This window comes from Melopsittacus undulatus, chromosome 1 (assembly GCF_012275295.1).
Source record: "Melopsittacus undulatus isolate bMelUnd1 chromosome 1, bMelUnd1.mat.Z, whole genome shotgun sequence".
NCBI lineage: Eukaryota > Metazoa > Chordata > Aves > Psittaciformes > Psittaculidae > Melopsittacus > Melopsittacus undulatus.
The window spans coordinates 89,549,553-89,573,016 of NC_047527.1; positions in this window are offsets into that span (position 1 = coordinate 89,549,553).

A 23,464-nucleotide genomic window follows, 5' to 3' on the forward strand; every position below is an offset into this window, starting at 1 on the left:
CAGCCATGCCTCCAGCTCAGCTTCTGAAGCCTCTGTGACTGTTTTTCCCTTGTGCCAAAGGAAGAAACGGGAAACAGTCTGTGAGAGAAAAAACAAGTTGATTTGTTGATAAGCTATGGAGGTGGCAAGGAAGTTGAGAGTATTTGTAAGCAAAGGCCCTCTGAACTGGAAATCACTGCAAGTGCTGGCATTTTTGTTTTTGTGGGCATAGGCTCTGCTGCCTTTATGCTGCTTCATGGAGCTGGGATCCTTCACAACTGTGTTTGCCACATTGGCTAAACCCTGAGTTGCTTCAAAGCTCTGGCAGGGATGGAGACACAGGACAAAGGCCTTGGGTGACAAAGCCTAAGCACTGAGCAGGGCATCTCCCGTATCTGCTTCTTTGCTTGCTGTCAAGCACCTTTGACAGCCCCTCTTCCCTGGCATGACATTGTCGCACCATCAGGGCAGGGGAAAAGAACCAATATGCACACAATGACACTAAAATGAAGAAGTCAGAAAAGTTCCCATGGAAATTCTCATTTTTCCCTACCCTCCTACCTCACCAAGTAGCCTTAATTAGCACAGGAAAACACGCATGGCGTTCCATGTTTGGGCTGGAATCTGTAATTGCAGTGCTGTCAGCAGTAATGGACACCTGAGTGTTTCACAGGGGCCTCAGTAGGAAATAGGTACTCTGCCCAAGCCTGTGCCTGCACTTTCCCCGTGGAGGATGGAGAGAGGAACTGCTCTTCTTGCCCCTGCAAAGGCTGTCCCTATGGCAGGGCTAGGCTTTGGACAAGCAAACTGCATTAAGGGGTCTCAGATTGTTGTCCTTCTAACTGGCCTGCAGGCCACATTGAGCAATCTGCTGTGTTTTGATTTTGTTTTCCTCTTGCATTTTATTTCCCCCCAGTACCAGACATAAGGCTTTGTGTGGGATGACTTCCTATGAACTCAAACAGCAATGTACATGCATGTTGGGAAACAGCCCTTACAATAAGAGACTTCAGTAGTCTCCTGTGTTTCATTGACTTCTCCTCTAATTCACATTACCCGCATCCAGATTCTCTAGGCATTCCAGCCACCACAATCCCAATGAAATATTTCTGCCTCACTTAGGGAAAATAAAGATGTAGATCCTTTGTGCCTTTTGTGGTTGGCTGAGGTTGGAGGAGAAAACCCCTGCCAGAAAAAAAAAAGTTTTTTGGACTCCAGCAATGTCATCAGGCTTTCCCAAGAAATCTAGCAGAAAAAGGTTTTCTGGGGAAGGGCAGTGCTGTCATGAGCTGCTCACTTTGCTCCTACTTGTCGAGACTTATCTCTGTGACTTAAGGTAGGAAGGGAACAGGACTATGTCATAGAAAGGCCCTTTTTATTAGTGATTTGCATATCAAAGGCACCAGGCAATCAGCACTTTCTCTGAGGCTTTGCTATAGTACAACTTTAAAAATGGGAAGGCATGTGCTTCTGCTTGGGAGGTGCCCAAATGCATGCAAATGAATGTAAATGTATGCAAAATGGCAAGGTATGTTTTTAATTTTCTGGAGGATCTTGGCCAGTATGGCTGGGAAGGTGTCAAGTACGGTGACAGTTTTCTGATGTGGACACCTGTCCCACAGACTGAGACCATCTGCTTTGTTGTCCCATATATAAGAAGCAAGATACATATCCTTCAGCCTAGATAAGGGATTAAATTTGAACACAGAAACATCACAAAGAAAGGATGAGTGCCAGATAAGATCTGAAGTCCAACACCCCACACTTCATGGAGTCTTTCTTATTTCACTGCCAGTGTGATGCAGTGAGTGAATGCACTGGAAAAGTCAGATCTTACACAGTCTCTCCATCTACTGAAGCTTCAATGGAATAGGAAATGAAGCCCAAAACTTTTTGCAGGGAGTGGAGAGAAGGAAGAAAGAAGGAGCACATCAGGCACAGCCAGATGTGCTGCTTCAGATCTAGTAGGATAGCTTAAGGAAATCTTCCATCTGCTTGCTACCAGATCCCAGTTCACATCTGCTGCTTCCCTGGAGCTGTGCCACATTTGTGCACCCTGCCAATGCTTCCACTCTGCTTCATGGGCTCATCTGATTCAAGCAGCAACAGCTGACTTTGTACTGAAGCAAAATGAGAGCTCCCAGTTAGTCCACTAACACGGTTCACTGAAGAATGGTAACAATTAACTGCAGCTGTAAATCACCTTGTATACAAATATCCTCCACTTGCGGCCTCTTGTATTATTCATATTCAGGTACAGAGATGACAGCAAACAGTGTAAACTGGTAGTATTTTAGACCACCATTGTTTGTTTGCAGCATGACTGTGTGTCTCCACTGATGGGCATGATATTTCCAAGTTATGAAACAGTCTCCTGTATGCTTGTCATTACCATATAGTGTTTAGTTACTACCTCAGCCTGTTGCTAACGGGGCAGCTGGTAGAAACACACATTTGTGCTTCCTCTAGGGCTGACAATTCATTTAGAGACCAGTCAGGCACATTTCAAATATTGTTCAATATTTTTGCCCTGGCAAAAATTTCCCCTCTGACAGGGTAGCATTCAATGATGACCAAACAAGCATGAGCAAGACAGGAAATTACTGGCAGGTGGCAGCAGTTTAAGCTAGGTGGGAGGAGAGGATTCTAAGCCAAGCAAAGCCCTCAGAAAGTTTTGGAGACCTAAAAACCAAAACTGGATTTTTGTGTTTAGATTTTTTTTTTCTAGGCACAATCTAAGAACAAGGACCTGATATGTAACTGGAATTTGTCTCTGTCAGGGGGATTTTATAGGGTAAAGAAAACACAAGGAGTTAGGTAAGTACATTTTTCTTCTACTTTTCTGACACTTGTTTCTATCTTCAATGCAGTTCTATTCCCTTGTGTGTGGGTTTCATAATTTATTTATTTTTAATTTACTGCTGTTGTAAGCTGGCTTGCGTTAAGGGCAGCATTCCTTGAAAGTGGGGCCTGGGGCTGTTCTTGTTCAACATCCTCCATGTGTTATGTGAGCGTGTCCAGAGTTAACAGGCTGTCTCTGCTACATTCTGATTTAGATGCAGGTAACACGGAAGTCTGCGTGGAAAAAGCATTTTCTGATAAGCATTAGCCAAGAAAGCTTTTCAGCATGTAGCATGAGGCTGTCTGAGCTCTGTGTCCCCAGGGACATCTGTAATCATTCATTCTGTGATGGTTCTGATGTATGAAATGAAGCATAATTGACAAAATTGCAAACCTGACATAGTCTGCTACAGGCATCCTCAAATCCTGAGGCAAACTCCCTCAAATCATGTGGTTAGCGTAATTCACAAGATTTAATTCTCTCTGGTTTTATTTGTCTTGGGCTTTAGCAGCTTATGGGGGTCTGAGTTTTCCAACTCTTCTTCACAGATGTGTGAGCGACAAGTATAAAACCATTTTAACTACTAATAAAATCCCAGTGATAAGCAGTGGTAGTGACAGCTTACGAAGACAAAAATATCCTGAGATATTGCATTAAAAAATCTCTGAATGGACAATGCTGCAACAGCTACCTGCTGTGTATGGCAAACAGGAAAGTTATACAGCTGAAAGACAGCTTCTGCAGCCTCCTGCATGGGCCTCTCCCCTTTACCTTGTGTAAGAATTTTCTTTTTTTAAGTATATGGTTTTTAAGGAGAAGACAGGAAGTGGTTTATACCATTTTCCTAAGTTTGCTCCAAACTGTTGTTAAAAAGTTGTTCCAAAAATGCCAAAATCCAGAAGGATTTTTCAATCACAAAATGATGGCTGCTGTACAAGCAGAAACTATATTCACTAGTTGAAGTACTCATTCAGATATTTGAGTTTCTCCCTCCCATTGAGTTCCAATGGCTTTTAAGCTATATGTTTATTCAGCTTGCTAAATGCAATGTCACTTTGATCCAGAAACAAAACTTTCTGTGTAACAATGATTTGACATTTCTGACTCTAGAATGAATGCAAATGATGACATGAATCAAAACAAAACCTTTTCAGCTAACAGCTTGGGTTCTTGAAGTAGGTATGCTGAAATTAAAAACCATTTGATTGGATAAATGCTTGCTTAGCTCATTGTCTCCAACTTGTAGTGGAAATTAGTTCGTTTTATCACCAAACCCCAATAGCATCTTCTCTCTTGGCAAGATGAATATTGCTTAGAAATAAAAATCATTATTCTCATGAATTCTCAATAGTTTCTAAGAACTTTTATACTGTTTGAAGAGATGTAAAACTGAGGAGCAATATTATATCTTTTCTATTTTCTGGCACAGTTGCAAAATTAATCTTTGACATCTTAGAAAAATTGTGCATAAAAAACCTGAAGTTCAGATTGAAACACACACTCATGCCACAGTGTGCTAGGGAATAAATGCCATGGCAGTTTATAGTTAAATATCTAAATTTAACAGAGAAAGTATGAATGGTTCTCATTAGATATCTTCCTGTTATGCATATCATTCTACAGTGGAATCATGCAATAGAAGAATCATCCAACACTCACCCCACTAGTCAGTGCTTGCTGAAATGGTGTAGTTTATGTGCAAGTCTATCTTAAAGAACAGATATTGTTACAAATAGATAATAAGATAAGGCCTAGGTATTGCCTGTATTGATGTACAACCTAAATCTGTTGTCCTAATCTTTGGTACTTAAATTGCAACAAATGTTGGGCAGAGGAAGGAAATGATTATCCCCACAATGTGCATGGAGAAGTACAACACAAAGCAATGAAATGGTGTGTCCAAGGTCATGTTGAAAGCCTTGGAACTAATAACACCTAGAGCATATTGAAGTAAATGATGTAATTCTGCAGGAGATGTTGAAGAGGTAGTGTTTCGCACCCTGTTACTAGTATCATAAAGCATGCCACAACTTCAAGAGCCTCCCAATATTTGTGAATTGCTGGGGTGCTAAGTGCTGAGTCAGCTGGATTGGCAAGTACAAGGATCTCCTCTCCCTGAGAATACTAAAATCCTTGTACATCAAACCAGTGTCCAGTTCCTGCTCATTACCAGACACTGAACAACAAAATAATTTTTCAGCATGTTAAAGACAAAGGTAAAAAAAAAGATTTCAGTGTTTTAACGATGCATGTTTAATAACACGATGTGAACAGCATAACAAAGTTGGAACCAGTGGGCTGGTCAGACTGCCTGCCTAGCAATGGGGACTAAGAGCAGTCATGCCACTGATGCAGCCTTCACACATAAGCTATCAGCAGGATCTGACACAGCTTGTGCCTTCAGACCCTGCTTGTTTATTGGGCGGTCAGCTGCCAGTGGTTCCTTACTGGAAGAGGGACTGTTACTCAGGGGGCTGTGCAGCCCTCGGTGAGGCATTGTCTTGGCAGTCAGCCTCTAATGGGGCGCTGGAAGCAGGCTAGTATCCAATTTACCAAGTGAATGCTACTTTTCCCCTCCTTCTCAAGCAAAAAAGCAAATCCTGCAGCAGCGGCTGTATACCAATAGTATCTCAGCGTCTTGGCTACTGCTCTTCAGCAGTAATTCTGCTGCTGTGAAGAGCTGGTAAATTGCTCCCTATCACCCAGCCCCTTTGCCCTGGGGATATCTTTCTGAATTTTCTATCTCTTTGTTGAAGATGGGATGGAGATGTCCAGATCAAGCCCTGCCCTGCTTCCCTAAGCTGAAGTAGCTTACTGCCTCTTCTCTATTTCTTCTTATCTTGGTCGCCAGGATAAACCCCCACATAAAGATGTTTCCCATCACAAGCCTCTTTGTGAGGAGGTCAATACACTTCCCCCCGCTTCCTCTTAGCACTCACATGTATACTTGCTCACTGTAGTTCTTAATTTGCACAGTTCTTTCTTTCTGTATGGCTTTTCCCACCTCCTCAAAGTACTGTAGTAAAGCATGTATTATCCAAAAAGCTGTGCTGGGTAGTACCCAGTTCTGACACGCAGCACTTATCTGCAGTTTGCCTGTGCTCCAGCAGTGCTATAGGTGGTGGAGGTGGCAGGAAGAGAGTACTTTCTATTTGATCCTCACAGAGCTTGATGTAGCATACAATCATAGAATAGTTAGGGTTTGAAAGGACCTTAAGATCATCTAGTTCCAACCCCCCTGCCATGGGCAGGGACACCTCACACTAAACCATGTCACCCAAGGCTCTGTCCAACCTGGCCTTGAACACTGCCAGGGATGGAGCATTCACAACCTCCCTGGGCAACCCATTCCAGTGCTTCACCACCCTAACAGTGAAGAATTTCTTCCTTATATCCAATCTGAAGTTCTCCTGTTTAAGTTTTAATCCATTACCCCTTTGTCATAGAATCATTGAATAGTTAGGGTTGGAAAGGACCTTAAGATCATCTGGTTCCAACCTCCCTGCCATGGGCCTATCACTACAGTCCCTAATGAATAGTCCCTCCCCAGCATCCCTGTAGGCCCCCTTCAGATACTGGAAGCCTCCTATGAGGTCTCCATGCAGCCTTCTCTTCTCCAGGCTGAACAGCCCCAACTTTCTCAGCCTGTCTTCATATGGGAGGTGCTCCAGTCCCCTGATCATCCTCGTGGTCCTCCGCTGGACTTGTTCTAACAGTACCATGTCCTTTTTATGTTGAGGACACCAGAACTGCACACAATATTCCAAGTGAGGTCTCACGAGAGCAGAGTAGAGGGGCAGGATGACCTCCTTTGACCTGCTAGTCACGCTCCTTTTGATGCAGCCCAGGATGCAGTTGGCTTTCTGGGTTGCAGGTGCGTACTGCCGGCTCATGTTAAGTTTCTCATCAACCAGTCTCATGGTTTGATTTAGTAGGAGCAGAGCATATTGCTCTGAAGCTGTTTGTAAGATCTGCTGTCTTCTATAATAAAAAGTTATTCCTCAAAAATTATCCTGCTTAGAAATGAACTTGGATGAGGGGAAGAGAGGGAAGAGGAAACTCCAACAGCAACAAAACAAACCCAAACCCACAAAACATTCAACATTACTTTTTTTCATTGCTCTTGTCAAAATCCACCTTAACTTTCTTTCTGCCACTGTCTGTTCCATTACATGATGTACATCAGCACATTTCCTTTCCTTACAGCTATTTTCAGTGCTGAGGAAAAGTGCCTCCAGCCTCTGCAACATTTCATTTGGTTATTGGTCAGATAATCAGATATATTTAGGAGGAATCTAAGTTTGGAATAAGGCCCCATAGAATCACTTGGTACAAAACTCTTGTGTTGGCCTCTTTCTTCTCACTGCCCTTTGAAAATATGCTGTATTTCATTAATGCTATATGAGTTTGAGAGATTTGACCTATTTGGTCATGTGCATTAGCTGCTTAGGGAAAACATAGGTAATTTGTACATACTTCTGTTTTTGGGATCAGCTGGTGGGGAGAAGGGCTGTTTGCTGTTAGCTTCCCTTCTCAAAGACTTGGAGTTGTCTTGCATTCTTATCTCCTAAAAGTGGGGCTGGAAAATAAACCTGTCCCAGCCAAATTTGAGGTGCTGGTTATCAGCTGCTTCCACTGTTTACACAGCTAAACAACTGCTTGTGTTTGGCAGTGAGCTTGAGTTCATCTGCAGCATGCAGGACAGAGCTGCCTGCTTGTTTTCATCTTAAGCTTTCTGCTGTTGTTTAATTGTAACACTCAGTGGCGATTTGCAGTACTGCTTTCTATTTGGGAATTTCAGGATGTTTAAAAAGAAGGTACTATCACTCTTGTTTTGAAGAAGGAAACCTAAGCTTCTAGAAAAGCTGTGCAGGGGTGCTGGTCCCAAGCAATAAGACAGAATTTAGTGTGAAAAGACAGAGAAAAGTTAGGAGTTAAGAGCATCCTGTTTCTTCCCAGTTTTTGCCTCATGATAATGGAGTTGCCTGTGCTAATATACTCTGATGTTGAGTGGTGCTGCTGCGGGTGGCTGTCAGGGGGAGTCTGACTTAGAGTGACTCCTTTTGGTGCCGGTGATCAGGACAAGAAAATACATAGGGTGAAAAAAAGGGAAAGTGTGAAAATAATCAAAAAGACCTCAGACCTAGATAAGGCTTTTCCTGGGTGCTCTCAGCACCAGCTCTGCGTAAGCAGAGCTGAAGTTTTGCTGGGATGTGAAACTGAAGCTTTTCTTGCAGCCAAGTGTATACTGGGCTGGGTAGTGCTGCCTTTCAGCAGTGCCATTCTGACATGGGGAGGAGAGCTGGTGCCACCTAATGAGGTGCCAGCACTACCTCTCTGCTCCCTGGGCTGCCAAGAGGAAATATCAGCCTCTGCGTCATTAGTGACAGCTTCATGTTGCTGAACGAGTCTTTGATCCCTTCCTCCTCTGCAAAACTGCACAGTGGGTGGTAAATTAGTCCCTGGAGTTCAGCCCAGCATGTATGCAGAAAACACAGGGGAAAAAGTAGGTGATTCTGCTCTGATACTAAGAACTCAGAGCTTGCATGTGCTCTTGGTTTTGGCTTTGTGCTGCTTCTCTGACTTTGGTGGTAGAAGTTCATTCACACAGGCGTACATAAGCATAGTGCGTGTTTCTTTCCTCATGTCTGCCAACAGGGTCATGCAGTAAGCATGAACCCAAATAGCACTGTTCATCTAATTAAACATTTAGTCACTGTGGAATAGTGACCTGTTTCAGACTACTACAGATGCAACAGAAGGTGATGTTAGCTAAGTGGGCTTAGTGTTAGGAGACTGGACAGTATGTTATGCATGCTTCACGATGGAAAAAAAAGAGGAGAATCCAGGCTGTCTGTACTAAGGAGTGAAAACTAAGGAATAACCAAATAGCAAATATAGCTAGTTAAAGGAAGGGACCTAAAGTTCACACCAGAATGGAAGGGACAGAGACTGCCGTGTTAAAAGGATGATCGTTCCCAGTTTCACTTATTTCACTCTTACCATTTTTTCTTTCCATCTTCCTCTCCTTTGCATTGGGATGTAAATTCCCAATCTCAGAAGCTAACATCATTTTAGGACACTTAAGGGGGAGAGAAGCTTTGCTTTGTGTGTGATTGGGAAGCAACAAAATATATTCTCACCATAAAAAGGCTTGTAATTTCTGTATTCTGGTGGCCAGCTTGGTGTTAGAGCTGAAGCAAGCTGATGCTATGTTGGAAGAAAAGCTTTGCGGAGAATCCCAGTGATTAGCTCAAACTACCATCTGCTGAAAATGTCTAGTTCAATCCCACTAGCTGTAGCTAGGATGTGGCACATGACTGCAGCACATGCTCAGGACACTTTGAACTGCCCTTTCTGCCTTTTTTGAGAAATTGAACTGTAAAGCATGCAGTTCAGGAAGGCCAAGTATCACGTGTGACTATTGCTGACTACAGCACAGCGAAGGTCCATGCTGAATGAATCTGGGCCTTTGTGGTTCTTTGTAGATATTTACTAACAGCCTCAAGCAGAACATCTTCACTTTCCAGAACAGTTCTTCTAGTTCGACACACCCTCACTCTCAAAGAGCAATCTATATACTCTGGCAGCTATTTTCGAGTAAAGCTGTATTTCACTTATTAAAGCGTAACACTTATGCAGCATACATTTCAGAGAGCCTCGTGTAAGACAGAATAGCTACTCTATAAGACGGCGCCATGGGATAATGACTTCCAGACTGTCCAAAGCTGCATTCCTTCAAGTTTCTCAGTCAGTGTACTGCAGTAATAAAGACCCTGTGAGCCACCTGGCCTGCATCTGTACTGTGTGGGAGGTAGCAGCAGCCCTGCTCCCCTAGCTAGCCAGATGAGGCTTGCTGCTGAACTTCCCTCCTGCCACATGCATGAGTCTCCTTCCAGTGGAGCCAGGAAATGCAGCGTGATGGTGTGTGCGCACACACGCAGAATATGACCTGTGGAAATAACAAGGGCTGGATCGTGCAGGAGATGGTTTCCATGAGCACAGCAAGAGTCAATTAGGAGAGGTACTGAAGGGACCAGAAGTGCCCTTGCCCAGGACAGCTTGCAGGTTTAGGGCCTGAAGCTAGCAGAGGGCTTTAATAGTGCAGCTTCGCATTGCTTTGCTGAAAGCCTGTTCCAGAGTGAAATTGATGCCTATAATACTGAACAGTTCCAGCTTGCACCAAAGATGAGTTGGACCTTCACAAGACAGGAGCTCATTCCCCAACAATAGAGAAGCTGGGGCATGCAAGGGGCTTTGCTATAGATTACTGAAAACACCAACTGTGGGGAGTAATCAGTTAATTACAAAAAGAAGAAGAAAAAGTAAAAAAGGCTAAGCTGCATGGCATTAAAATCCCAAATCTGTTTCTTCCATAAAAGTAGGTTTGTGGCTCCCTAGTGACTCCACAGAACTCATGGCTATGCTAGACTTGCAGAAGCCATTCCAACACTGACTCCAGCTTACAGGAGAAAGAAGATAACAGATTTCATCAGCCAGATTTTTACACTGGGGAGAAGCAGACAAGCTCTGAAAACAAAACCTCCTCTTTAGGACTTCAACAGGAGCCCTGCACTTCAATGGACAGGGACTTTGAATACATACAGTCAACAGCAAATGGGATGCCTTGTTTACTCCTTGGTCTTTTGTTCTGAATGTATAACGAAAGTATGAAATACAGACAGAAACACCATATGGAAAGATGTAAGAGAATATAGATCCAAGTGAGCCCTTTGAACTGACTCAGTAGTGCAGTGGTTTGGGCATTTTTAAGTGATGTGTTCAAGGATTGCTGTTACAGCTACCCACATAATTCTGTGGCACACGTACGGACTCTTAAAACTTTAATTGAAGCATATTTCTGCAGTGGAGTAAAAAAGCCCTTCATTCTGTGTAATTGGTCTCACTGAGTGCACCTTCTCTTTCAATGAGCCTCCATGGTTAGCTTTGCAGTTAGGCCATGGAGAAAAGTTTGGCAGGCAAAAAAGGTGAGGTTCAGGAATGAAAAATATGAGAACTACAGGAAGAAAGTAGGAGGGCAAAGGGAAAAGTGGCCTAAAGGAATGGAAAGAAGAAACACCAAACAGTCTCCAGGAAGATGGAATATAATTTTTTTTTCAAACTGTTTTGCTTTCCAAATGTAGGAAAAAAAAACCTCAAACCAAAACAAACCAACATTCAAGTTGGTAACTATATCAGTAGCAGCAGTTCAGAGTGGCTTTGTTACCTTTGGGTGCTGATTCCTTAAAGGAGGATATACTTCTAAGTTTATTGCTTTAGAATAAAAAAATGGCTTGGTGAAGCAGGGAAGGGGGATTCTGTCTTCTGGATTCCCTATATTTACTTATTGTTATAGATGTGTGTGCATGTTATGATTGTGATGACATTTTGAATGGCCTCATGTGGGATGCTTCATTTCTATTAAAATAGCGTTATGATGGAAGGAAGAGTCTGTCTGTATTGGATTTATGAGACCATGGTGTTAACCACTCCTCAGCCAGAAAGCACATTTATCCTGTAGGTTGCTTATTCATTGATTAAACTTCTACCTAAAACAGGGTGAACTGAAAACTTAAATAAGTCCAGCATGCAGGATATTTCCAGTGAGTTGCTTAGTACCTCTAGCTGTAATTGGTAGCTCTTAGACTTTAATGAAAGTGACAAAGCATACACCTATCAACCTCATCCCCAAATCCAGGGCCTTAAGTGACTTCAGCAACTGGTTTAAACTAGGATGAAGGCACACAGAAAGAGCTGAGAAGCAACACAAAAGAACCAGGATTGCAGCTGCTGCTGTTGAACTTCTGCTGCTCCCAGCACATTTGTATTTGGAAGTCCCCTCAGAGGCCATATGCTTCTTCTAGTCAGGGAGACACATGAACTTGCTCTTGTTTGCCCAAACTTGCTATTTCTCTAAGGGTTTCACTAGCCCCATGGAAAAATCAGTCTTCACTGCCTGTCCCTCCCCCATTCCTTTTTTTCTCCTCTCCCTGTGCTGCCAAGGGCTCTCCACCCAGTCAAGCACAGTTATTTCTGCCCATTTCATCAGCTTTCCTGGAGATGCTTTGAGCTGCACCACAGCTGTGGCCTGGAGAGAACCATCCCCAGGAGATGCCAGCCTGAGGCTAGATTGAGGCTGAGATGCTCACTTCTCCTCTGGCACCCTGTGCCCCATTGCTGGCGCCTACTAGAGGAAACTCCTGGGGCTGCCCCAGTTTGCAGGGGCTGGAACAGGCCTGCACAGTCCCCGTTGGCAACACTGCTGTTGGGATATACTCAGCAGCCTCAAAGCTATTTAAAAAGTTCTCTTCTGCTTTGTTTTTTGTTCCCCACCCACTGGTCCTCAAATATCTCTCTTTATTTTCCCACTTTCAGCATTCAAGTGGACAGAGTTCACCTCACTGTGTGCACATGTGGTCAGCAAACACTATTTTATCTGAAAGGTAACTGTTGGGTTTGACAGCTCTTAACAACTACAGGTGCTTTATGCTGGTTAGATGGAAGCAATGTGCGTCCTGCCCTTTCTTAGGCAGTTCAGCTTTTTGGCATTACACAATTCTTGCAGAAATGGCAAGGAAACCAGAAAACTGATTTTGCACATCACTTCTCCACTGGTGCACAACATGTCCTGCACAGCTGGGTGTCTGCCCACTTTCCTTTTGCCTTGTTCATTTTCCACCCAGTTCATTTTGGGGGGTAGGAGATAGAAGCTTCCTATGCTAGTTGTCTCCTGTGAAGGAATAGAGGCATAGCTCAGCAACTTTAAATTCCAGCGAAACACTGGAAGGAAGGGATCTGGGCTCCTTAGGGATGTCATACAGTATATAGCTCTGCCATCCAAGTCACTAAACTGTCCTGTCACCTTCTGACATGCCCCCAAAATCAGGTGATCCTAGCAGCTGCCTATGTGGGCTCTTGCTCTGTGTTAAGATGTCAGTTCTGTCTCCCTCGTCTGCTGTGGTTTTGTCCCATGGACCTGATGGGAAGCTCTCCTGATGCTACTTCCTAGGACCTGTTAAGGTCTTTGTGTCCTCAACAGCAAAACGAAATCATTTCTTCTCTTGTTGTAGCTCAACTGTTGAGGTGAAATAGCAGCTAATAGTAATCATGCTTTTTCTCTCTTTTAATAGAAGTAACTTTACCCCCACTCTCCCCCAGTGAAGGAGGCTTTGTTCTCTCCCTCACCATGTACTCCTCTCTCTCCCCTGCTTCAGGTGGAATCTGCCACCATGGACAAACCTTTTTTTTCCCCCCTGTAGTGTGTGTGGGATGCAGAAAGGAGGCATCTACTTTTTGCATTTTTCATATATGCTTTTTCAAAAAGGCTTTTTTGTTTTTTCACATAAGTTTTGCTTCTGTTTTGGTAAGCCTTGTTTCAAAGTCACTTGAAGTTCACAGGTCCAACATGTTTATTTTGAAGAGAATATGTTCCCTATTAAGCTACAGTGGTAATTGTATGCAATAGGTATTTTTTTTAAGTGAAAAAGTTATCCGTAAGTCCCAGATGATGATATGTCTTGCAAAGAAGATGCTGGAGTGGGCCAAGATTGCCTTACAAAGTGAGAATGTGTCATCGGAGGATGAAGAAAATGGAAATGTTTGCTCAGGGGAAAGAAACAACCATCTGACTTTGTGTTCATGCACTTCTTCCTACTTCAGCTTTGAGCCCTGGTCAAGTACTTGTTACAGATTTTCCTCTGAGACTTGGATGCATTTGCGTTTCTCTCCATTTGTGGTGCATAGAGTGAGGAAAAGCAAGGTGATGTGACCTGTGTGCAGTGCAGCCAGTGCCTCGCCTGCAACATTCAGCTACCCATGTCCCAGCCGTGCTGCAGGGTGGTGCCACCTTGTCCCGAGCTTCCCACCCCAGTATTGCTGAGGTGTGCTTTTCAACCTCTTCTGGAGTGACTGAATTTGGGATTCTTAAATGATGGTTGATTGAAATGTGTGAGGAGCTGTGCTTGGACATGTTGCTGGGTTATGGTGTGAAGTGCCTGCACCATGGGGCTGTGCAGCCAGCGAAGGCAGTGACTGCTGCTGCCGCCACATTGGGAAAGTGGTTCTTAAAATGGAGAGGGCTGTTTCTTCTGGTTGTTTTGTGTGGCGTTCAGGGTTTGTTTTGTTTTATGAAGAAATATGCAGTTTTGAGAATCTGCATCTGCCTGGAATCTCTCCAAGACACCATTTTTCAGGAGTTACCATTTTTATCCTGGGAATGATGGTTGCTGTTTTAATCCTGCTTCTCATCCCTCCCAGCTTCCTTGGGGTTTTGGGCTCTGTTACTTCCCTCCCCACCACCTTCTCTTTACCCCTTTTGCACAAATGGCAGTACAGCTTGCCTTGGATAAGAAAAATTGGGCTAGACAGGACTGGGCAAGGCTCCCAGCTTGTCACATACAGGGCAGTGAAGAGGAAATGTGGCCGCAGTTACAGCTATTTCGGACACAACCCACTTGTGCCCTGCCCTTTGCCCGGGCCTTGCTGCAGGCTCCCGCTGTGCCAGGGAGACTGGCAGCATTGAGGGACTGGTCACTGTGGAGGAAGGATGAGCCTGGAAATCTCTGGTGCAAAAGAGCAAGCACATTGTTTTATTTCAACCTGGGAAATGCAAGCTATGTGCTTTTTCACTTTTCCTTCTCTCTTCTTTTATTTAGAGCAGAAGAGAATCTCCAGATCCAAGTGAAAAAATCCAAACATTTGCATTCCTTTCATTTTCACACATATGTCATGATTTGGATATTCCTGCAGTTCTAAAATAGTGGGTTTGAATGTGCACAAGTTGAGGAAAGCCAGTAACAACTCGGAATGGTTCAGCAGCAGGACTGGGTTTCCCAGAGCTGTGACTTCCCTGGGGCTTTGCTTTTCCCCTTGCCCTCCCCTCCCCTTGGCGCTGTGAAGGGGACGATGCTTCCAAAGGCTGACAATCCTGTGCGACAGCTGCAAATAATCTCGTAAATCCATCCTGTGGGATGGAGCAGGGGGAGCATGTGGCTTGTTTTTATTTTGCTTTCCCCAAGGGTTACGCAGGCTATGGTCTGCTGGCAGAGGCACCCAGGCTTGTGACTCAGGGCACTGGTGATGCTCCAGGGCAGGAAGAGGGCTGCCTGTGGCCCAGCCTGGCTGGGGGAACCACGCTCCTACGTAGGCGCTGAGCTTGGGGATGGGGATGTTCCTCCTCTTCCGCCACAGAGGAGCCAGGAAGATCCCTGTCACCACTGACAGCGGTTAAGCACAAGGCATACGTATTTACAGAGGTCTCTGGGAACACAGCTGAAAAACAAACTGCCTTCCCTTCCCGTTTTGGGGGGATTTTTTTCTCCCTTGTTTTTTCTCCTGCAACACTTAAAGTCCCCTGCTGCTTCACCCTCCCTCGGAACACTCCCACAGCTCCTCTGCCAGCATCTCCCTCAGAACCACAGCTGAGCAATTACCAATGCTGCTCCCAGGGTGCTGGCTCCCAGAGGATGGTCCCTGTGAGGGGTCCCGGGGAGACCTCCCTGCTTGCCTGGTGGTTAGGTTTAGCAAGGATGCTATGCTGGGAAAATCCCATGTGGCTCCTCTACATGGGTAAACCAGCCAGACACTCCATCAGCCTTCAACTGAAAGGCTCTATATGCTCTGTGTGTGTGTATATACACATACATGCATAGAAAAGATACTATTATTTAGCAGCATAAGCCCTCATTAATGGCAATGGGATTTGTATGGTTTGCAGCCCCTAGGAAGCTATTTGATAGCTTACTCCTAATTTGCAAATCTTTGAAGCCAATCGCTGTACCTGGTGATTAAGGTTTTTTTGCCATAATCCGGTGCAGAGAAAACAGAGGCCTCTCGATAGTTTGCATGAAAAGGCTGCCGAGTGAGTCCTGTGATTCACGGGCCAAAAATAATGTGCTCTGTTTAAACAACGTTAGCTCTGTGATGCAAACTGACAAAAGCCAGTGAAATTTAAAGAGACCCTGTCAAAGTGGGTCTAAAAATAGCTTCAGCCAGCTGTGTTTTGGTGAGTGGGTGCATGTACTCACGTGGTTCTCCTTCTGCTCTGCCAGTTTTGACTTGGGTTGTTGGTTTTTTTCCCCCAAAACAGGCTAGTGCAGCACTTGAGCTTTGCCATCTGGTCACTCGCTTTATGAAATGACCCTGTCCTAGGAGAAAAGGGTCTGGCTTTAGTGTGGAAAAGAGCTCCCCATCTCCATCCTTCTGAGGGAGGTGAGAAGTTGCCTTATTGGGATTTAGCATCTGAAAAGGGTGTTGCAGCAGCACTGCTGGGTACCATCCCCTAATGCAGGACGATGGTGGCAGCACAGGGTCCCATCCATGCCTGTTCATCCTGAGTGGGTTTTCCTCATCATGCCTGTGTATTCCCAAGTAAGGGAGGGTTCTCATGAATAGAGCGTGTTGAGATGTTTCTGTGGGGCTGGGAAAAGGCTGGAGTGGGACTGCTCAGCACACTGTACCAGTGACTCCATAGCATACCACAGCCTGTGTGCCTGCAGGCACACTCCATGAGTGCAGTGTTTGTTAGGAAGCCTCATGATGGAGCAGACCCCCCTCTTCTCCTCCCACCATCCTAGGTTTGGAGGCATCTCTCTTTCCTGCGGAGTGGTGTGACCTTTCCTTCTCTACAAGAGCCTGTGAGATGGGTTTCTTATCGTAAGACAGCTCCTGTTTGTGGACAAGGCTCACTTTGAAATTGGGATTTCCCCCTTGGAGCTGCTAAAAATACCCTGCAGCATAAAGAGGCACAGCTCTGCTACCTTGCACCTTGTCCAACCTTGCCTTGGTCTTCTCTGGAAACAAATCTAGACTTACTATTTCTATAAGATGCATAGAAAGTGTATGTACATGAGACACAGCTGCTTTGAAGAGCAGAAGCAGGCCTCAGTTGCCTCATCTGAAGCAGAAATTGGAGATAAGGAGTTGGGAATTTCTCAGTGCCATTTATCCATCTACTGAATTTCCCCAAGTCCTGTTTTTTCAGTTAGAAATGGCAATAAATAGCTTCTGGGGAATTCCCTCTTGCAGAAACATCAGTACAACACCTTCCCCCTATCCCCAGAAGCAGACACTGTTTTGCCCTTCCCTCTCCCACATATCCATCAACTTTCCTGCTACCCTGTCTGCCCTCTTGAAGTTCCTATTGGGGAAACCTGAAGTTGCTCTGTCTCCTTCCTCCTAAGCTGCAAAACCCAGAAGATCCTTAGACCGTCCCTGCCAGGCAAAGGAAAGAGCTGGAACATGTGCAGTGCCTGAACAACCATCCCCTCGCTGTCGCACCAGGAGCTAGGGGCAGGATAGAGGTGCTCTTTCACCATCATTTCATCATCACTTCTGGGTTTTGGGTTCTTTTTTTAAGTGTGATTTCCTTGTGATTCAAATGATACCCCCAAATTGCACTATTCTTGACCAAAATAATTACAATAAAAAAATGACCCCCAAAACCTCCTCCCAGCATGCTTCAGAGCAACTGAAGCATGCATTTCCATCCCATTCTTTCCTGAGGGTATATATCTGAGGGTTTGTATCTGTATATTATCCTGAGGGTTTGTATCTGTTGACTGATTTTACTTGACTGACTGAAAAGTGAAACAAAGATGGTTTTGAAATTAAGTTAAACAACTTAATTTTAGCACGCTGAAACTGTAAACACTGCTATCAGATTCCTTTTTGGTATTGTCAGCAGTTACTTTTTGATGTTATTTCCAAAACATGATGTCTGTGAAACTTGACATCTTGACATGAATTTGTGCTTCTCTGATTTTGCTAAAAGGCTGTTTTCTGAGGGAACCTTGTGCTCTTTCAAAGGTGGTTTACCTTTACCGGATGCATACTGCTTCAGTAGTCTCCCACACTAGTGTATTTTACAGTTGATTACAAATGAGGCTGGTGGTAGGATATTCATACTGATGTTCTAGTAGCTGAGTCTTTCGTTCTAAAGCATTCTTCCACTGTACTAGTAAAGGACAACAGTGTCCAAGGATGAAGAGAACATTTGCCACCAGAGGAAACGTGGCATGATAATCAGATGGTCTCTGATATTCTTCCAGGTATACACTAAGGGGGAAAGTAAGAAACCCTTCATTTTGATCTTATTGCTGATGCTGACGTGACAGTGAAGTTCAAAATGGATTTTCATCGTAAGACAGAGAAAGCAAACTTTCAAGATTTTCCTCTGAAAAATAGTTAAGTGAAAGACATCCATTCTGTGGTCTTTCACATCCATTGATCTAGGCAAGGAAGAGAGAGCAGGAGAAAGAAAATAATTCTAAAGCACTTCTGAGTTGGTGTCAGCAAGATGCCCACTGCTCATCAGAATCAATTCATTATTTGCTTGAAAAATCGGGTATCAGAGGAAGTATTGCAGAAAACTTTTGTAAAAGTAAATTCCAAATTTCTACAAGAATCTGTTGCAATATATCCACATTTTCTGCCTACTTCCTGCCAATGGGTTTACTGGTGAGAGTGCTGTGGAACTGGGGGGTGAGTGGTGGGAGAAAAGAGGAATGGACTCCAAGCAAATATCAGAGTTGTCCCAAAGAACGCAGCTTCTGAGTTCATCATAAGTGGTTTTTTCCTCTAAAAAAAATGGAGTTAATCATTCAAATACAGAAAGACACTGTCTGATTCATGTGTTCAATCAAGACTAATCACCACAGCTTGAATTTTGAATATTAAATGCTTGTGGAGTCTGCTTACAAATTAGCTGCATAATTTTTGTCATGTAGTTTAAGCTATTTGATGAATAATGTCAGGCAACACATACGTCTAAAAGTTGGGACATGCTGGTGGGCAGACGTCAAACAGAGGAAGACATGGGTGTGAAGGAATACATGGTATGATTTCCTATTAATAGTTTATTCATTTGTGAGTTTAATTCCAAGATCTACAGGTTTTAGTTTTTCAGCAATATCCATTGTCATACAGCTGACTTTTTACAGGGTATGGTTTGTGGGGGAGCCATCTCCCTTCAAAGTTATGGCATTAGAACCTGGTATCTGCTGCTATGTTGCAGAGCTTCTTATGAGCTCTGTAGCTGCAGCCTATTTGGTCTGCTCATCTTACATCTCCTTGCTTTGGTGCTGACTGCAGCCTAGTGAGGTAGGCAGAGCTAGTAAAAATGCCATTGGCATCTTGAACTTACAGGCATAAAGCAAACAGCCTTAACTGTATAATACTGATGGTAAACCAAATGGAACTAGGAATTAGAAACTGGCTCACTGAATTGGAGAGAAACAATGGCCTGATTAAAGAAATCCAAGTGAGTTGGTAGATGAGAACTGGTGAAATGCAAGACTTCATCAGCATGAGAAACCAAATCAGCTCCACAGTGGATGACGAAGCAAGTGTGAACATGAAAGCATTATGTATGCCCTCAGGAAAAAGATCCAAACAGTATGGTGCTGCACACAAACTTGGTTGGGTTAAAGGACCACTTCTTTAAAGTGTATCTGAGATGTTCTCACTGCATTGTGCAGATGGGGCAACCTGTGTTCCAGGTGAGTCTGGCTGACTGGTGCCCTTTCCTGGGATGTCCTAGCCTTTCCTTGGAGCAAAGCCTTTTAGCACCCCTGAGATTTGCTTGTACATAGTGTTTGTTCCAGTAGAGGCAGGCAAATTCTGCACCTGCCCCTTGCTGTAATTCCCTTCTTGATTACTGTATGCTTATGGCTATTGTCTTGTGTTTGCTCATGCCCCTTGGCTGGATAGCATCATACAGGAGGAATATTTTGTGTGCAGCACCAGCATATCACAGTCAATACCCATCTCTGATATAAGCTAATTTGAAACATGTGAATTTATTCTAATGCATTAATCTAATGCATTTTACAGGGTTACCTACACGAGTAATGCTGTGTTTTGGACTTGGGCTGCTCACACAATAGACTGCACGGCTAATTGAGAACTTCACATTTTGGCACAATATGTGTTTGTGGAAAAATCCTGAAAACAACCTGACAGAGCAATCAAATGTATATGGTGGGAATGATAACATACACAATATCTTTGCCAAAACATTAATTTCAAGTAGTTTTGTCTAATTTAATTTCACCCTAGATTTTTGTTGAGTACAAATTCTAAAACCACTAGAAATCTCTTTGCAGGGGATCCCAAGCCCTTCCATTGCTATTGACTTCCTGTGACCCCCAGAACAATGAGAGTCTTCTGACACTGTCATCATCTGCATCTGTAGGAATGTGTTTGTGATTGGCCACAAATTAGGCAATGATAGGCAAAGCAATGCAGAAATGTCTCATTAAAAAAAAATGCAATGTCAACAGCTGGTTTTCATACAGGGCTGTGTCTCCTCCCTGCTTCAGCCTTTGCAATTGAATCCACCAGTAAAAGTTAACTATAAATAAAAATAAAACTGAGTTGATTAACCAATCTGAGATACAAAACAGAGAAAAGTGTAAGCTGACAAGCTAAATGGATCATGGTTATTTTTCTTTTTATCATTAATAGGATTTTTCAGCTATCAAGAAGTACTATTAGCCCATTTATTTGGGCTGCTATAGTCACACCATCTTTCTAATGAAGAATCAAGTATGGTAACAGTTGGGATAAACAAACCCAGCTGTTAAGCCCTGTTTAAAAGTGCAGGCACTGCATTGCCATGGTACTAGATCTCCCTGCTAGAGGTAGGGGCATGAAGCTTCAGTTCTGCCAGAGAAACTTGCAGTTTCAACCTCCTGCTGCCCCAACCACCTTCTTGAATAAGTCTCTCGCTGCAGGGGCAGCTCATTGTGGTATGCTATTACAAAAAGTCTCACACAGCAAATTGGAGGCTTCATTCTCAGCCTCTTAAAGCCCAGAGATATGACTCCTAATTATTTCAGTCAGTGCTGGAGGAGGGATATTATTGCACCTAATAGGAAAATGAGAAAGTTCCGGGGAAATCAGGGCTAGCTTCCAAAAAGTACACTGTTATGCATACAGTGAAGAAGGTCCCTCACATAAATGACATTTGTCTACAAAGCTGGTTATCACCACAGGTCAGCAAAGCCTAAAGACCCCACAACCCCCCCAAAAAACAGCCACAGGGTAGTTGCCTGGATGACAATAATATGCAGAATGTACTATCATATGTTAGCAAAATTAAGCAATGAATGCATCAGTGGCCAGCAAATCCCCAAATATTGAAGACTGGTGAGAGATCTGGTCATGTAACCTCACATTTAACCACTTCTTTATTCACACAGGAGTTGTTTTTCCCCAGGGGAAGAGCAGCAAGCTAGCTGAACTGAAACTTGCTTAGTCATTGCTTTGCCCACAGAGCCACCCATCTGACCCACATAAAATTTCCAGGCTGGTTTGTCACCCCTGCTGTCCCTTGTGATGGCATAAGATGATTAGAAAGTTGGCTGTGCATTTCTTGGGTGTCTCACAGAAAAAAGGATCCCTCTGTCTCTGTAATCCTCTTGGAAGGCCTGGTACCACAGGCAAAGTTTGGGTGTGTGAAAGGGCAAAAAGACAAAGGTCAGAGGGAAGAGAAATCAGGATTATTTGTTTCTCATGTAAGCGGTGGAAGGATTGATTGGTGTCATGGGAGAAACTAATGCACGCCCCAGCCATGCTGTATCTGAAGACTTGCTTTCATTGCACTGGGACCTATTTATCATTTGTGTGATTTGTTTCTTGTGGAAGGATGTTTGGGGTAAAATAAAGCACTCTGCACATTTACATGAGGAAAACAAATGTTTTATGTGCACAAACTCTATAGAGATACTTGAAAGTCTTCTTGAAATGCTCCTGGCGCAACTACCTCTGGGTGACCCTACTTGAACAAGGGGGTTTAGCCAGATAATCACCACAGGTCCCTTCCCACCTCAACCACACTGATGTCCACCTCCAGTATTTTCACTAAAAACTTGCAAGGAGACTGTGTCTTCATTAGGAAATGGTGGGGGCCAGTTTCCAATAGCTGAATATTGGTGCGAGAGAGAATAAGTGAAGAATGGCAGAGCCTTTTCAATGCCTCAGGGTAATGAAAAGTGAACTCCCTTTGTTTTAGACCATGCTGTAGTAATTGTGTATGTGCCTTCTTTATTGATAAATGTTTCCCTAACTTTGGCTGCAACTTCTCATAACAGGAATATTGGGGAAAAATATTAAATACATGTCTAGCAGCAAAACCGAACGAATATAAAAACCCCACCCTCAGTGCAGCCTTTTCCAACCCAAAGCTTGGAACACAAAAGGGGAAAACATGCCAGAATCCACTTTGTGCCTTTGAAGCTGTCCTTTCTCTGCAACTTCACCCACTCTGGAGCAACTACAGGAAGAACAGGATTTTGACTTTTTTAAAAGCTCTTTTTCAACATCGGGTACTGTCTGTCTAGGGTTTCTCTGACCCTTGCAATACAGTGCTCATTAAGTACAGAGAAAGATGTGATGTCAGGCCCCATTATATCTGACAAGAGCAATAGCTGAAGTAGGCAATCAATGGGTACCTGCTGGTATTGGCGGCTTCTGTTTGCTGCTGAACAAAATGCCACAGGCCCAAGAGACATGAAAGTAGGCTTTGCTAAACAGTGCAGGGCAGGCACTTTATTTTGGAGAGAGTTGACACAATAAGCTGGGAACTAGTTGGAGAAAATACCTGAAGCATGATGAAAAGCTGAGCATTCTTGTTTCTTGCTATTCTACAAAGAAGTGTTTTTGTAAAACTCTAGAATTGCAACATCCCAAACTCTTCTGTAACTCTGTTCATGACCCACTTCCTCCTTAACCCCCACAAGAAAAGAAAATATAAAAGAAAATGCTTTTAATCTGTCTCTTAAAGGTAGCAGGGAGTTGGGTGCATCTTTGCTTTCTTGCTGGGGAAGCATGAGACGTGGCAACAGGGAACAATGCTGTGGAGTGACTAATGGAAAGGGAGGTACTATAATTTGGCATCTTCTGTGGCACATGAGCAGTTATTTTAGAGATGCTTTTTTCATAGGGATGAATATCAGCATTGCTAGCAGGATTTTCTTCTCTGGTTATAATCTGCACTGCGAACAAGTCCCAGAACTTTATTCACAACTGGCTATACATACAGGCATGGCATACAATAGATGTGCAGGCTTGAAAACGAAATTCAAAGAATGAATTGTCTTTGTGATTGTTCCTGTTATAAAACAATTTTATGATGATTTTAGTATTTTAATAATGCAATGATGTGATGTTTTCCAAGCTGGAAAAAAAAGTGCTGGAAACTGTAGTTTTCCACCTGGCAGATCAATAGCTTTTCAACATCTTCCTCTTTCTTGAGTTTCATAAATGAATGCCTGTTATTTGGAAGCATAACAGAAAAAAAGAAAATGACTACAGGAAAATTTGAAGTCTTTCAGTTAAGCAACTGTAATGCCTGAAGAAGCAACGAAATCTGACTTTTTTTTTGCTTCTTCTTTTCTTTACAGTCAACAATACTGTATTCCTGCACAACAACATTCATCTGTGGATGCTGGCCTGAATGGGCCCTTTTCTAAAGGCAGGCAAATTAGCTGGAGTCAGTGGCTTGAGAAGCATGCTCTACAGTGGTATTTTCAAAGCATTTAACATGTATGTCCCCAGCTTTTGCTAGGTGCCTGGCACTGAATTCTTTGGGTAGGTTTTGGTGCTGCTTTTGCACGGACACCTGAGTGCATGCAAAGAGATCAC